Genomic DNA, 14,106 nt, shown 5'->3' on the forward strand with positions numbered 1-14,106 from the left:
AAAGATTTGCACAGCAAGTGGAGAGTTTCAGAGCATTTGACAAGTAGGAGGAAGGACAGAAGTAGCAGGGAAGCCTCAAAAAAGGCCCAAATGGAGTTTTCAGCAACAATCTGATGAACACAGAGAATCAGCATGGAAGGTCGGATAAGAATAAGTCCCCTTTTCAAAGCACAAGCCCCACTAACTGGTGTCTGATGATAATGGCTACCTTTTATTGAGCCCCTATAAGTGCCAGATGCCAGGCATTTGCCAAATACTTTCCAAGCAGCATTTAATTCCATCTCCACAATGACCCACAGTAACCCACATTCTGCAGAGGTGGAAACTGAGGCTTGGAGTGGGCAAGTGACTTGCCCAAAATTACACAGCTAGTAAGTGACACACCTGGAATTCAAACTCAGAATGGAGTTTGTGCTCTTTGCTACCATGCTGCAAAAGTCTCTGCTTTTTGTTGTCCTTGGCAGTCTCAGCATAAGAGCTTGCCTTTTTCTCCCAAGAGCCTGCCTCCCAGAAGATTCTAATGGTTCATATTGTTCCAAATGAGACTATTGCCCCCTACAACAGATCCTGAACAAGCATCCAAAGTTATCAAATAGGTTGTCCTTAATCATTATTTATAAAAGATGTCATTCCTTTCTGCCTTGCTGACTAAACTATTACCAGAATGGAATTTTCGGCATTGTGATCTTCCATAAGAAGTAAGTGCAAAACTCCCCCAGATAAACACTGAATGTGTTGTCACAGTGAGGAGGAGCTTGGCTTTGGAAATCACTAAGTAGCCTAGACAGACAGTTATTGGAAATAATTATGCTCTTGCCACAGCATGGGGCCTGCCACAGCCCCTCCTGATTCAAAAGGTCTTTCTGGAAATACCAGCATCCATCTTCCAGCTGGTGCTTATAACAGCCGACAGCATCGGTGGGGGACCCAGCAATGGATGTGGCTGAGGATTATTGTCGGGCTTCCCTTGTTGCACCTGACTGAGCCCATCCCATCAATTCAGTCTTTGCAAAAGAGCAGAAGGCTCATATGTGACCAGAATGCGGGACAGGCACAAAGCATGTACGGCCAGCTTTGGCCCTGCTTCATCCAAGTGTAATACTCAACCCGAGTTCTGCCAGATAAAGGAGGGGCTGGGGAGAGAGGGGAGCTGGAGTTGGCACTGAATCAAGAACCAGGAAGGCCAAGTTCTGATCCCACTTTGGCAGCAGACTGACCAGAAACATGCTTATTAGCTCTCTGGATTTGTCAAATGGGTATTGACACTTGAGGTCCTTCCACCTCTAAACATTTTATGCTATGAACAACCAGAAGTGTGCACCCTGCACTTTGTCTGTGTTGGCTGGACTAGTCTCACTTTAATTTTTTTTTAAATGTCAGATAGATGCACTTAAAAGGCTTCCTAAGCAGTGGTGTATCAGTGGATAGTTTCAGTATAATTATTTGCCATGCAGTAAAAGTGGTATTTTGTGTAACTTGTCATATCAAATAACCTTTTAGTATTTAGACAAATCTCAAAACATTAAGAGAGTGTGGCTTATTCAATAAATCAGAAAAGATAAGGGTATGTGGGGCCATCACAAATGAACTAATTGCATTTATTTAAATGTGCAAACTGAAATGCAGAATCCTGACAAACTAATGAAAACCATGTGCCCCTAGACTGGGAACACAGAACGCCATCCCAGTTGGGCTGTAAGACTTAAATTGAGGACATATCATGGTCATTTGCTCCAACTGTGTTAAAGTAATTCAATTTGTATTTTTAAGAGGAAAAAAAAGTAGTGTAGTGTTTTATATACCTCCAGGTTCCCAGTCTAGCTGCTCTTTTACTGCCTGAAAGAATGGGGCATCCAGTTTACTAGAGGTCAAAAGTTTGATTCAAACACATTAAGAGGAAGAAATTGTTTTTGCAACGATTCAGATGCTTTAAACAGTTCAGATCGTGAGTGGTTCTCATTGTACTTTCTAGCACTGAACTTGATTACACTTGGAAAAGCATCCTGGAAACTGATCTTTGATCTTTTCTGGATCTCAGAGAAAAGCTATGAAAATGATGCTAATAAAGGGTATTTAAAAATTGGCAGTTTGTCAGCAAGGCTTCATGCTATTCCATAGATGCTTTCACTAAACGATGAGTGGGAAATGTAACTTTGTCTTCTTGCAGAGCCTACAATGCAAACATTTTTTCTACCATGTGTACAGTTTCATTTATATAGTGTTGTCAAGGAATAAGTAATTTGTTTCACTTATGTGATTTTTCCAGGTGATTGAAGCTTATCTCTTTGTACACACATGATTTTTTGCTTAAACTTTCTTTGATGAAAACATAGCACATGCTTCTTTACTTTTTTTTGCTGGGTGCATATAATGTGGCTACATCTTTTCCTGACTTGGGGTTATCATGATAAAGATTGCTTTTTGTTCTGTGCTGTAATCCTGTTATTATTTGACAGCTGAATTGTGTGGGATTGAGAGCCTCTGTGTAAATAGTCACAGATCCATGTTCTTTTAGAGTTACCTTTATTACTAATAATAGAGCTCCTCTGAGTAGTTAGCAAATCCCAGGTAGGATGCTAAGAATTCATATACATTATAATCTTGGCTAAACTGTCCACCCCACTCCAAGAAATGATCATTATTATTCCTCCTACTTTACAGGTAAAAATTGAAGTTTAAGAGATAAGTCGTAAGTGGTAGAGTTGAGATTTGAACCCATGTCTCTCTAACTGCAAGATGCCTATTGCCAGTTGTTGTAAAAGCTACTTCTTCTATTTCTCCTCTCTACCCCTCTTTGGGTATTTCTGTCTGTCCTGTTGCTTTAAAAGCCTTTGCCCAGGTAAGGACCCAAGATTAAGTCTGTGCCTATTTCGTGGAACTTACTGTTATGTTTTTCCTTAAGTGGAGTTCTGAGGGTATTTTTGATGATTTCTGGGTTCCCAGACATCTGCATATTTGCAGTTTCTAGAAGTCTAACCTGTGAATTCATCGCTGTGTATGCTAAGGCTTTGGGAGGGATTATAGGATTTTCTGCATTATGATTAAGCAGCACAATCAAGAAACTTGCAGTCAGAGGAAAGCTTGGCAATTCTGTAATGCAGAAGTTGGCAGACCTTTTCTGTGGAGGGCCAGATACTAAATGTCTTAGTTCATTTTGTGTTACTGTAAAGGTATACCTGAGGCAGGGTAATTTATTTAAAAAAAAAAAAAAAAGGTTTTATTTGACTCATGATTCTGATGGCTGGAAAGTCCAAGATAGGGCTGCATCTGGTCAGGCTGCTTCCACTCATGGTAGAAGGGAATGGGAGCTGGTGTGTGCAGAGATTACATGATGAGAGAGGAGGGGAAAGGTGAGGGTTGGGGCATGTCAGACTCTTTAACAACTAGCTCTTGTGAAAACTAACAGAGTGAGAACTCACTCACCTTTGAGTGAAGGCATTAATCTAGTCATGAGGGATCCATCCCCGTGACACAAACACTACCCATTAGGACCCACCTCCAACATCGGGGATTAAATTTCAACATAAGATTTGGTGGGGACAAACAACCCTTATCCAAGCTATAGCACTAAATAAAACAGGCTTCGTGGGCCCTGTGGCCTGTATTGCAACTCCTCAATCCTGCCGTTGTAGGGCAAGAATGGCTGCAGACGATACATAAATTAATGGATGTGACTGTATTCTGGTGTACTTGTTATTACAAAAGCAAGCAGGGGGTAGATGTTGGCCCATGAGCCCATCCTGTGCCAATTCCTGTTATCATAGAAAAAAAGGTCCAATTGGGGTATTATAAGAGTCTAAATAGGTAGGTGATTGAGAGTCAGTGTCGAGTAGTGGTTGTCAATCTGTGGCTCTGGAGATAGCTGCCAAAATTTGTCTCCTAATTCCATCACTACTTCAACTCAGGCAAGTATCTTAACCTCTCTGCCTTTCAGTTGTCCATATTTAAGACTGGGAAAATAATAATCCTTACTTCATATGGTTGCTTTGAGAATGAAAGTAATTATTTGTAAAGTACTTAGAAGGGTGCCCAGGACAAAATAAGTACTGTCTAACTTCTGTGAAATTAAGAATAGTAAGGAATACATTTCTAGTGAGACAAAATATTTAGTGCTTTGATGGAAGAAAGGGAAACTTCCTTTGCTCTGAGTGCAGTGGAGGGCAGGGATAAGGCTCCTGCCCTTTGAGGATGGGTGTGGAGAGGAGAGAGTGGGCAGTACAGTGGGTTAGGAAGAACTCTGGCCTGGGAGTTAAGGGAACTGGTTGCAGAACCCAGACAAGTGGTAATCTGCAGCATCCCCTGAGTCAAGTCACTGTCCTCTAGGGCCTTGGTCTCCTTATCTATAAAATAAGGAGGTTAAACTAGAGTAGTGGATGCAAACTGATAGCCCATAGGCTACATTCTGCCTATAGACATGCTTGGTTATTCCCTAGACTGTTTTTAAAATATTTAAATCAATCAATAGCAAGTATGAATCAGGAAATTCCACAAAACAATCTGGATCCCTGGTTTCTTATAAAAATTCAGAAACTCTAGCAACACTGGCTGCATTCCCACATGGCAGCAACTGACTAGCACAGAGCTATGGTGGCTCATGGGTTCTGCATTGATTGCTGTAGCAGATGCTGCTGGTGGCTAACCCTACATCTTTGCCCTGGCCGTGGTCGTGCATGCCAGCTTCACTTCCGCTGCCAGCACCTGCATTGGTTTGTCTGAGGATTTTCTCTGGCTGTGGAAGTGGTGGGCTGGAAATGCAGGGGAATTAACATCCATTCCCTCCAACAATGAACAGGGTTTGGCCTGTGGATACTCCAGCTCCCTTGCCCATCCAGTGAAACTAAGGGGTATATATTGTACACCTTTTCCCAGAGTTTCCTCATGGGGTTAAGCTCCGCTGGCCCATGGTGATAGGTGACTTAATAGGCTAGTCCTTTTTGTGTATGTGTGTGCCCTTATCTTTCTTGTCTCACTTATGCAGTGTCCCACTATTGTTTCCCGGGATGACCTCTCAGATAAATACCTTACATTTGAATCCTTATCTGGGGTTGGCTTCTGGAGGAATCCAGACTAAGAAAACCATAGGCTGGGTGTGGTGGCTCCTACAATCCCAGCATTTGGGAAGCCAAGGCAGGTGGATTTCTTGAACCCAAGAATTTGAGAGCAGCCTGAGCAACATGACAAAACCCCATCTCTACTAAAAAATATATAAAAAATTAATCAAGCATGGTGGCATGGACCTGTAGATGCAGCTATTCAGGAGGCTGAGGCAGGAGGATCACTAGAGTCCACAAAGTCAAGGCTGCAGTAAGCCAGGATTGCACCACTGAACTCCAGCCTGGGTGACAGAGTGAGACTGTCTCAAAAAAAGAAAAAAAAGAGGGAGAGAGAGAAAGGAAAAGGAAAGAAAAAGAGAGAGAGAGAGAAGGAAAGAGGAAGGAAGGAAGGAAAGGAGGGAGAGGGAGGGAGGAAGGAAGGAAGAGAGAAAGAGAAAGAAAGAAAGGAAGATAGGGAAGGAAACCCATAGTCCTCATAATCCTTGCCATTGAGTCCCAATGAGAATTGCCCTTTTTTAAAAATCACACTTGAGCAGTTTTTCTCGGGTAGAGAGATATTTGTCCATCCCATGTCTATCAAAGGAGGGAAGGTAATGGACTAAATGGGCTGTGGGTTTCTGGAAGAATGAGATTCTATTTCCTTGTATAAGTAAAGAGTAGACTGGACGATTTTATGCAAATTGGTTTCTTCACTTGTTGAAATCTTGTCTCTATCAGTGTCTGCATTTGTGATTCCTTTAATAGGAGATCCTCATGGATTTTTAAATTGGGGACCATTTTTGTGGGGTATTTTGTGAGAAGCTATCAGAACCCTAAATTACCACTGGTGAATTGTTTTGACCTGCCTAAGAAGATTTATATTTTAAAAGAACAGACTTGAGAATCAAATTTGTATTCTAATTGGGTGACCAACCATTTCTGTTTACCCAGGACTAAGAAATTTTCTGGGACAAGGGACTTTTAGTACTAAAACCACGACAGGTTGGTCACTGTACTGTAGGTGAGGTCACACATAGGACCTTTCAAAGTTCAACCCCTGAAAGATTATGTTCCTGCAATATAAACATATTTCCAATAGTATTATATTTTAAAAATTAGCCCAAATGTAAAGTTGGAAATAAAAATAGCTTTTTTCTAGATTTCTAATTGCAAAAATCCGAGTGAGTTGAACAGAATGACTTTGGTTTTCCTTTTTGTCTTTGCCTCTGCTTTGCTTTTGGCTGGGCTGCTGGGTAACAGCACTATTTGTTGGGGGAGTTAATTTGGAAACATTGGGTATTTCTTCCTTTTTGGGACCTCCACTCACTCACCAAGAAGCAGCAGGTGCTTGGCACGTTTGCGCTCCACCCCGGAAGGGTTCTGGGTGTTCTCTTCAAAGGGGAGCCAGGAAAGGACTTCTCACCTTTGTCTAAGAGTAAAACATTCAAATGTACATTTATTTGTCCCTGAGTTACCTGTAATCCTTTTTTCCTGCATTTTCATCTATTTTCAGTGATGTTATATTTTACCCAGAGATGAACTTGTGAAAATCTTTACCCCCAAATTAAAAGTGTGTGTAACAGCTGAATGCGGGAGAGAGAGAAAGAGAGCCATGCCCCAGGATGGAGGGCACAAATAGCAAAGGGTGTGAATGGCACCAGAATGTGGAAATCTCTGAGGATCAGAAGCCAGGTGTGGTATCTGCAGAGCACAATGGGAAAGAAAGACCTGGGAATTTGAAGTTTAAAATGATTTTGTGTATCAAGTCAGGAAATTTAGGCCCTGAAGTGGATATGGGAGGCACAGTGGAAAAGTTTTAAGTAGATTTGGAATGAGGATATTTGTGTTTGAATCCAAGATCTGTCACTTAACCAACTTTTTAACCTTGTGCAGGTCAGGAAACCTTCCTGAGTTTCAGTTTCCTTATTTGTAAAATGGAGACAGAAGGGAAGAAAAGTAACTCTTGTTGAGTGCCTGTTATGTTCTGGGGACAGTGTTAGGGAAATCAGAGGAATCGTTTTATTGAAAGCTGTCCGGTTCTGCAAGGTGGGTATAATTGACTTCATTTAACAGACCAGAAAATGGAGACACCAGAACCTAACAATTTTCTCAGCCCCACACAGCTGGTAAGGGATGAAACTGGAATTCAAATCTGGGTCATTCTGACTCCAGAGCCAGTGCGCTTTTTATGGTGCCAGCCTGTTACCCTCATGGGAATCATAACTTATTTCACAGGGTGTCTTATTTAAGATCTCCCGGAAGCAGATTCTGAGATAGACTACAAGTAGTTTATTTGGGAAGTCCTGGAAACATCAGTTGGGCAGTCAGGAAATGACACGGAATAGAAGGCAGCCCCTGAAAAAGTATGTTATCAATTCAATTACCACCATAGGCTATTAGAGCTTGTTCCCACTGGGGAGGCTCTGGGAACCAGTGGAGTGCATGTACCTACAAATTTTCCCATCTGAGGGAAAATCTGAGGGAGCCGAGGTATTTATATACCAATTCCTGAGAGCAGTTAACTGAGGGCTACTTCTGCGAGGTGGAGTGTTATAATAATTTGTAGGTGCATATGTTGTATCCCGAGCTTGGCAAAGTAGGACTCTAGCAGCACAAGAAAGTCCTCAGCAGAGGAATTCAGGTGCTGGCATTTGGAAGCAAGCCACTGTGCTCTGAAATGGTAAGGACAAGGGAGTGGGAGGGATGCCAAAAGCACCTGCTATGGTGGTTTTAAGAATTAGAGACAGACCGGGCATGGTGGCTCACACCTGTAATCCCAGCACTTTGAGAGGCCAAGGCAGGCAGATCGCTTGAGCCCAGAAGTTTGACACTAGCCTGGGCAACATGGCAAAACCCCATCTCTAAAAAAAAAAAAACACAAAACTTAGCCAGGCATGGTGGCACACATCTGTAGTCCCAGATACTCAGGAGGCTGACGTGGGAGGATCACCAGAGCCCAGGGAGGTTGAGGCTGCAGTGAGCCATGATTGTGCCACTGCACTCCAGACTGGGTGAAAGAATGAGGCTCGGTCTCAAAAGGAAAAGGAAAAAAGAGATTAGAGACAAGATGTACAGTGGCAGGCTTCAGGCTACCACTGATAAAGAATCTACTATGAGTGTGCATATAACAGGAAGAAGACTTTTGAGGGCTTAGCCTGGGCCTTTGTGAATCCTCAAAGCCTACATAAAATGGATCTGCATGTGTTAATTATGAACTTCTGATAATGCCAGATCTGCCCAGCCCACCACTTTGGCTTCTTTCCTGCAGTGCTTTTCAACAGTGGCTCCATCCCACTGAGGTACCATCAAAACATCTACCACCTTGGGATCTGGGTCCAGAGGGAGGAGCCAGAGTGGGTATTTTCAGCATAAAGACCCAGCCCACCTCCTCCCCTGTCCAGAAAACCAACATCTACCCACCCTATGTGCTCTGAGAAAGGGGAGTCTGAAAAAAGACTGTGAGCTCCATCATGGCCAAGAGCCAGGAGGATAAATGTATAACTTGGGTAGCATGATTAGCAAGAACTTTTGTTTTATTTTTCTTACAACAATAACAGCTTGTTTTCCTTTCAGCTCTTATGGTCACTGTTTCTTCTGGTGTATAATTACCGAGCAGTGCCCCAGCTGCAGTTTTGGGCTGTCCCACTTCCATTCTGCCTGCTCTCCATTAGCAGAGTTCCCCATTTTGTGTGGTCTTGGTTGGGCAGTGCTCAGCTCTTCCTCTGAACCAAAGAGTCCAGTCTCTCTTCCTATGATGTAATCTGCAAGTCTGGCAGAGACTGCTTTTTGTCCCCAAAATCCATTTCCTCTCCTCCTTTTAGAAATAGTCCCCACCTTTTAGTTTTGTCTGAGCATGTGGCTGTCAAGGTAGGGGCTACATTTCCTAGACTTCTTTGTCACTGGTGTGGCCATGTGACCAAGCTCTGCCTAAAGAACTGTGAGAGGAATTGTCACTTCTGAGTTAATCCCATTTAGAGGAAACACCTTCTACTTGTTCTTCCTTCCTTCCCTTGAGCTGGAACAAGGAGGTGTGGAGAGCCATCTTCAACCATAGGATGGCAGAGCATCAATATGGAAGGGGTATGGGTTCCCCCACCTTTGTGTGGAGCAGAGCTGTACTACCCAGCCCCCAACTGCTGCCAGACTGTTTACTACTTGGACTTGAATCAGTATTAATCTAAACCACTCTCCTTTGGTCTTCATTAAATCCAAGCATCTACATTCTAACTAATACAAAGGCTCAACACATGACAGCCTCAGTTAATTTGGAGTTAACTGAAAGATCAATGGAGTTTGGAGTCAGGAAGATTTGGATTAAATCCTGACTCTGTGACTTAACACCTGGGTGACATTGAATAAAAAACCAATCTAAACCTCTTCTCAGACTGATACATTTCCACATTTAATACTCCCAAGTGGGCCTCTAGGATAAGATGCTCAGCACAGTGATTGGCACATGGTCAACAATCAATGAGGGATGGCTGTTACTGTTATTTGTATCATTATTCATTATTCATAATACTGAGCTGTTGCTGACCAAGTCAGGCAGGATTAGAAACTTTACATTTGTTATCTCTGAGACCTAGAATTGGTTTTGCTATATTCTGGAAAGGTGGGGTCATCTATGGTAAATAAGCATATATTCCTTCCTATACATACCAACGATGGTGGTGAGCATTTGTTTATCTTAGGTAAAGGATGCAATCCAGTTAGTTGGGACAAAGGATATGTCTGATGATCAAGTGGACAGTCTCTGCTGGCTGGTACCTTCTGATCCCTCACAGAGGGACTCCCTGGGTAGGGTGGTAAAGGTGGCAAGTGAAGGTAACAGAACCAACTGCTCAGAGGAGAACTGAATGTCTTCATTGTCAGCACTTTTCCCTGGCTCACCTGGGAAGCCACATCCTTAGTGTTTGTGGCCAACTGCTAGTTGCCTGCCTGACATCCATTTCTCCCATTCTTGGTAACAGAACCCCAATCTTAGTTAGGGGGGTAGTGTGCTCTGTTTAAAATCACATTTCCCATCCTCTCACACTATTAAATACTCTGTGCTCTGCGGCACTTCCAGGAAGGGCTGTTGTTGGGAGCTGAGTCAGGTGGGAGGCATAGTCTTTTGCCTTTCCATTTCCTCTTTCTGCTGTCTAGAACACAGATGCCACGACTGGAGCTTCAGCAACCAATTTGCTACTTTGAAACAAGACGAGCTTCAGCAACCAATTTGCTACTTTGAAACCAGACAGCATGGGCTCATGATGTCAAAATAGAAGAGGGAGGGTCTTCTATTGGTGTGGTACCCCACACCAATACCTGAGTGCTGCCCTAAGCTCCTCCCCTACCACCAGCCTTCCCCGCCATTTCAGCTTTGTGCGTGTGAATGGGCCTTAACCTTATTTTACATTGAGCTTTCCAATAGCTTCCAAGGCTTAAAGCCCTGTGCTAAAGGACTACTTACCCACTTCTGTCATCCTCTTATGAGTATGGATTAATTTCTTCATCCTTTTTCAAATGCATAGAGTCCAGCGTCCCAGCAGAATAATCATACGATATGATCATTCTGTCCATTGCACATAGGAGTGAATATTTTGGTGCTTAATTTTTCTCTAATTTTTTTTTCACCTGTTATTATATGGCCTCTCCAGGTGGTCAGAAAATTTTCTTTTAAATGCACTTTCCTGTATTTTGCTTTTCTGAGTATGTGAATGGATTCCTGAAAATTATTCCCTCAGAGGAGGAATCTTTAGAAAAGGCCTTAGAAAAATAACCTATGAAGTAACCTAGGGTTTGAAGCCTCTTAATTATCTCTGTTGAATTAATAAGCTCAACGCTCTGCTGGTTATTTAGCTATTGATTCTCATCTCCAGGCCCACCTTGCTATGCGCTGAACTGTGATCCAGAGTCAAAGTCTGTAAGCTACATTTGCCAGGCTCCCTTATTAGCTGGCTTCTGATTAGGTTCTGTCACGGGAGGTATTGGCTGGAGATGGGGATGCAAGAGGTCGAGAGAAGGGACTATTTTTGCATCCATTGCATGCTTACATCCTTCCAACAGCAGCAGCCTCCAGTGGTGCTTTAGCTTGGAAATGCATGCTTGACTGGCAAGACAGACCCCAGTTTCAGATGACAAATAATGTCATCTGAAGCCTGATGGAATAGGCTATCACATGGCCCAATACTCACCAAACTCCACTTCTTTGCTTCCTGGGTGGCACACAGATTACATTGCTCAGCTTCTCTTGCTGGAGTATGGGGGAGGAGGAGGCTGCGTTCTGACCAATGGAATGTGGATAGAAGTGTTAAATGTTTTGCCTATGCCTTGCCCATAATAACTGCTTGCCCATGATAACTCACTGCTTCCCTGACATTTTTTGCCCTCATCTGCTTTCTGGATAGAGAAGATCTAGGGCCTGATTCTAAGACCCCCGGGCTTGGCTGACTCACTAGAAAAAAGCTTTATGACAGAATTCCTCTCCTCCCTCAAGCTGACCTGCATCGGATCTGGAAACGATGAGAAAGCAACCTTTGATGTGCTAGCCCACTGAGATATGGGAGGTGGTTTTGGGGACATTAGCATGACTTACTGAGTAGTATATGGATAGATGTCTAAAATAGCAGTCTTTGACCCTAAGGCCTTACCGTATCCAAAGAATCTGAGTCAGAACACGTCTTAGAATAAAAAGCAAAGTAGTTAAATCACCCATAAATGTGTGTGGCCTTCACAACTTGCTAGAGGGTTCATTCATTGATTTATTCATTCAGGAAACATTAAGTGTCTACTATGTAACATGAATTGTGTAGGACCGTGAGGACCATAAAAAACAGGTGATTGAGCGAGAGGGTGCAACTTGGGGAGGGAATGTTACTTTGGATTAGCTACTGTGGAAAGTCTGTCTTTGGAATGACATTTCAGCTGAGCCAGAAAGCTGAGAAGGACCCCGCCATGGGAATGTCTGGGGGGTGGTTATTCCTAGGAAGAGGGTATGGTGAGTGCAGAGGCCCAGAGGTAGGAACATGCTTGGTAGGTTTTATGAATACAGAATGGGCCTGTGTGGCTGGAACATAGTGAGTAGGGGAGGGAGTGGTGAGGCACGATTAAATCAAAGATGGCCTTGTAGGCCATGGTTGAGCATTTGTATTTTATTCTAAGTACAATGGGAAGTTAATGGAGTTTCTTAAGCAGAGAGGGACATGATCTGACTCACACTTTAAAGTAAAAGTCACATGGGATATTTACTAGGTTAGGAAACGATTAATGCAATCAGTAAGTTAGCTAGGAAGCTGCAACCGTGCTTCAGTCAAGCGATGATGGTGGCTTGATCTAGGAAAAACACGCTTGGGGAAAAACCAATTAAGAAAGAGAGATACAGACTGAGGGGAGAGGCCAGGACTTCTGAGGGCCAGAGAAACTAACACAAAGACCAATAGAAGAGACTGCCAAGAAGTTAATTTTGTTGTGAGACTCACTGAAGATTTCCTCAGAGGCAGAAGTCGAAGTGCCTTCCTCAGTCGTAGGGCCCGGCCAGACCCCCATAGTGGGTGCACATCTGCTGTGTGGGAGGGAGAGCAGCCCTGATGCAGGGTGGGGGACCATCTGGGATCCCCCCTCACTGTCCCTGAGAGGATTAGGTAAGAGGAACAGAAACCAGTACTGACTCCATCAAGCTATACACAGAGAATCTCCCCATCCGGTCCAGATAGGATTGGAAGTGCTAATTCCCAGAATAAAATCCAAACTCACTCCAGACAGGACTAAGGTTATTCTCATGGGAATATCTAGAACAAAGTGAAAAATGTAGAGTACTAGAGACCCGAACAAGCCCATATGCATTTTCAGGTAGACCAGAGTAGATAAATAAGCCTTTCTAATATTCTGATGACCTTAATCCTTCCCTTTGGTCATTATTGATGTCGGCTTGTCTAAGAGCTTGGGTGCCTATGGTTTATTCTGGGAAGAAATCTCAAGGAGCAGGAGCAAGGATTGGAAAGTGGCCACCAGACCTCAGTCCCACTGAGGATGCTCTGAGATGCTATGTAAAATGCACCTGAGAATTTTCTACCCACCAGGAAGAAAAAAAGAATATTTTTCCATGGGCTCTTGTCCCCTTTGGGCCAAGGGTTTCTTCTTGGGTGTTAACTCCCTCACACTGAGTGGCTCCCAGCAGCCATCCCATGCCAAGCCGCAGGAGAGAGAGAGACCTGTGGTGTAGCTGAGACAGGGAGCAGCCCAGAAGAGAGGTTGCAGGGCGCAGCCCAAGAGGTGTCTGGTATACACCCGAAATCTCTTTTACAGTAGGCTTTAGCGTGAAGTACTCTTTAAAGATGTGGGGTTTTCAATTCACAATTGCAAAAATATGGAACCAGCCCAAATGCCCATCAATCAATGAGTGGATAAACTGTGATATATATATATATGTGATGGAATACTACTCAGCCGTAGAAAGGAATGAATTTATGGCATTCTCAGCAACCTGGACAAAATTGGAGACTATTATTCTAAGTGAAGTAACTCAGGTATGGAAAACCAAACATCATATGTTCTCACTCATAAGTGGGAGCTAAGCTATGAGGATGCAAAGGCATAAAAATTATACAGTAGACTTTGGGGACTCAGGGGAGAGTGGGAGGGAGTAAGGGATAAAAGACTACAAATTGGGTTCAGTGTACACTGCTCGGGTGATGGGTGCACCAAAAATCCCACAAATATGCCTAAATAACTTACTCCTGTAACCAAATACCAACTCTTCCTCCTGAAAACCTATGGAAATAAAAAAATTAAAATGTAGGGTTTTGATTCTAGAAATATTAGGGAAGCTAGCCAGAGAGGGAAAGGGTCTAGGCAGAGAAAATAGAAGACAGCAGCCAAAAAGCCAGCAGGATCCCTGAGGCATGAGGAGGAATAGAGTATTGCCCACGGGAAGAAGTAAGAGGATGACTGCTTTCCAACAGGGGGATTCCTGATTGTTGGTCAGTGTTCTCTCTCTACCCACCTGCCAGCCCCCGCCACACACACACAGACACTGCTGCTCTATTCATATTGAATTTTGGATCCTTAGGTATACCATACTCCCTCTTGACTG

At 43.3% G+C, this 14,106-nt stretch overlaps 1 protein-coding gene across 1 annotated transcript in view; it reads left to right on the plus strand.

The window, feature by feature from the left end:
• FRMD4B (FERM domain containing 4B) overlaps positions 1-14,106 on the plus strand; it is a 361,154-nt gene that overhangs the window by 8,949 nt on the left and 338,099 nt on the right. The window lies entirely within an intron of this gene.

This window comes from Papio anubis, chromosome 2, assembly GCF_008728515.1.
Source record: "Papio anubis isolate 15944 chromosome 2, Panubis1.0, whole genome shotgun sequence".
Classification (NCBI taxonomy): Eukaryota; Metazoa; Chordata; class Mammalia; order Primates; family Cercopithecidae; genus Papio; species Papio anubis.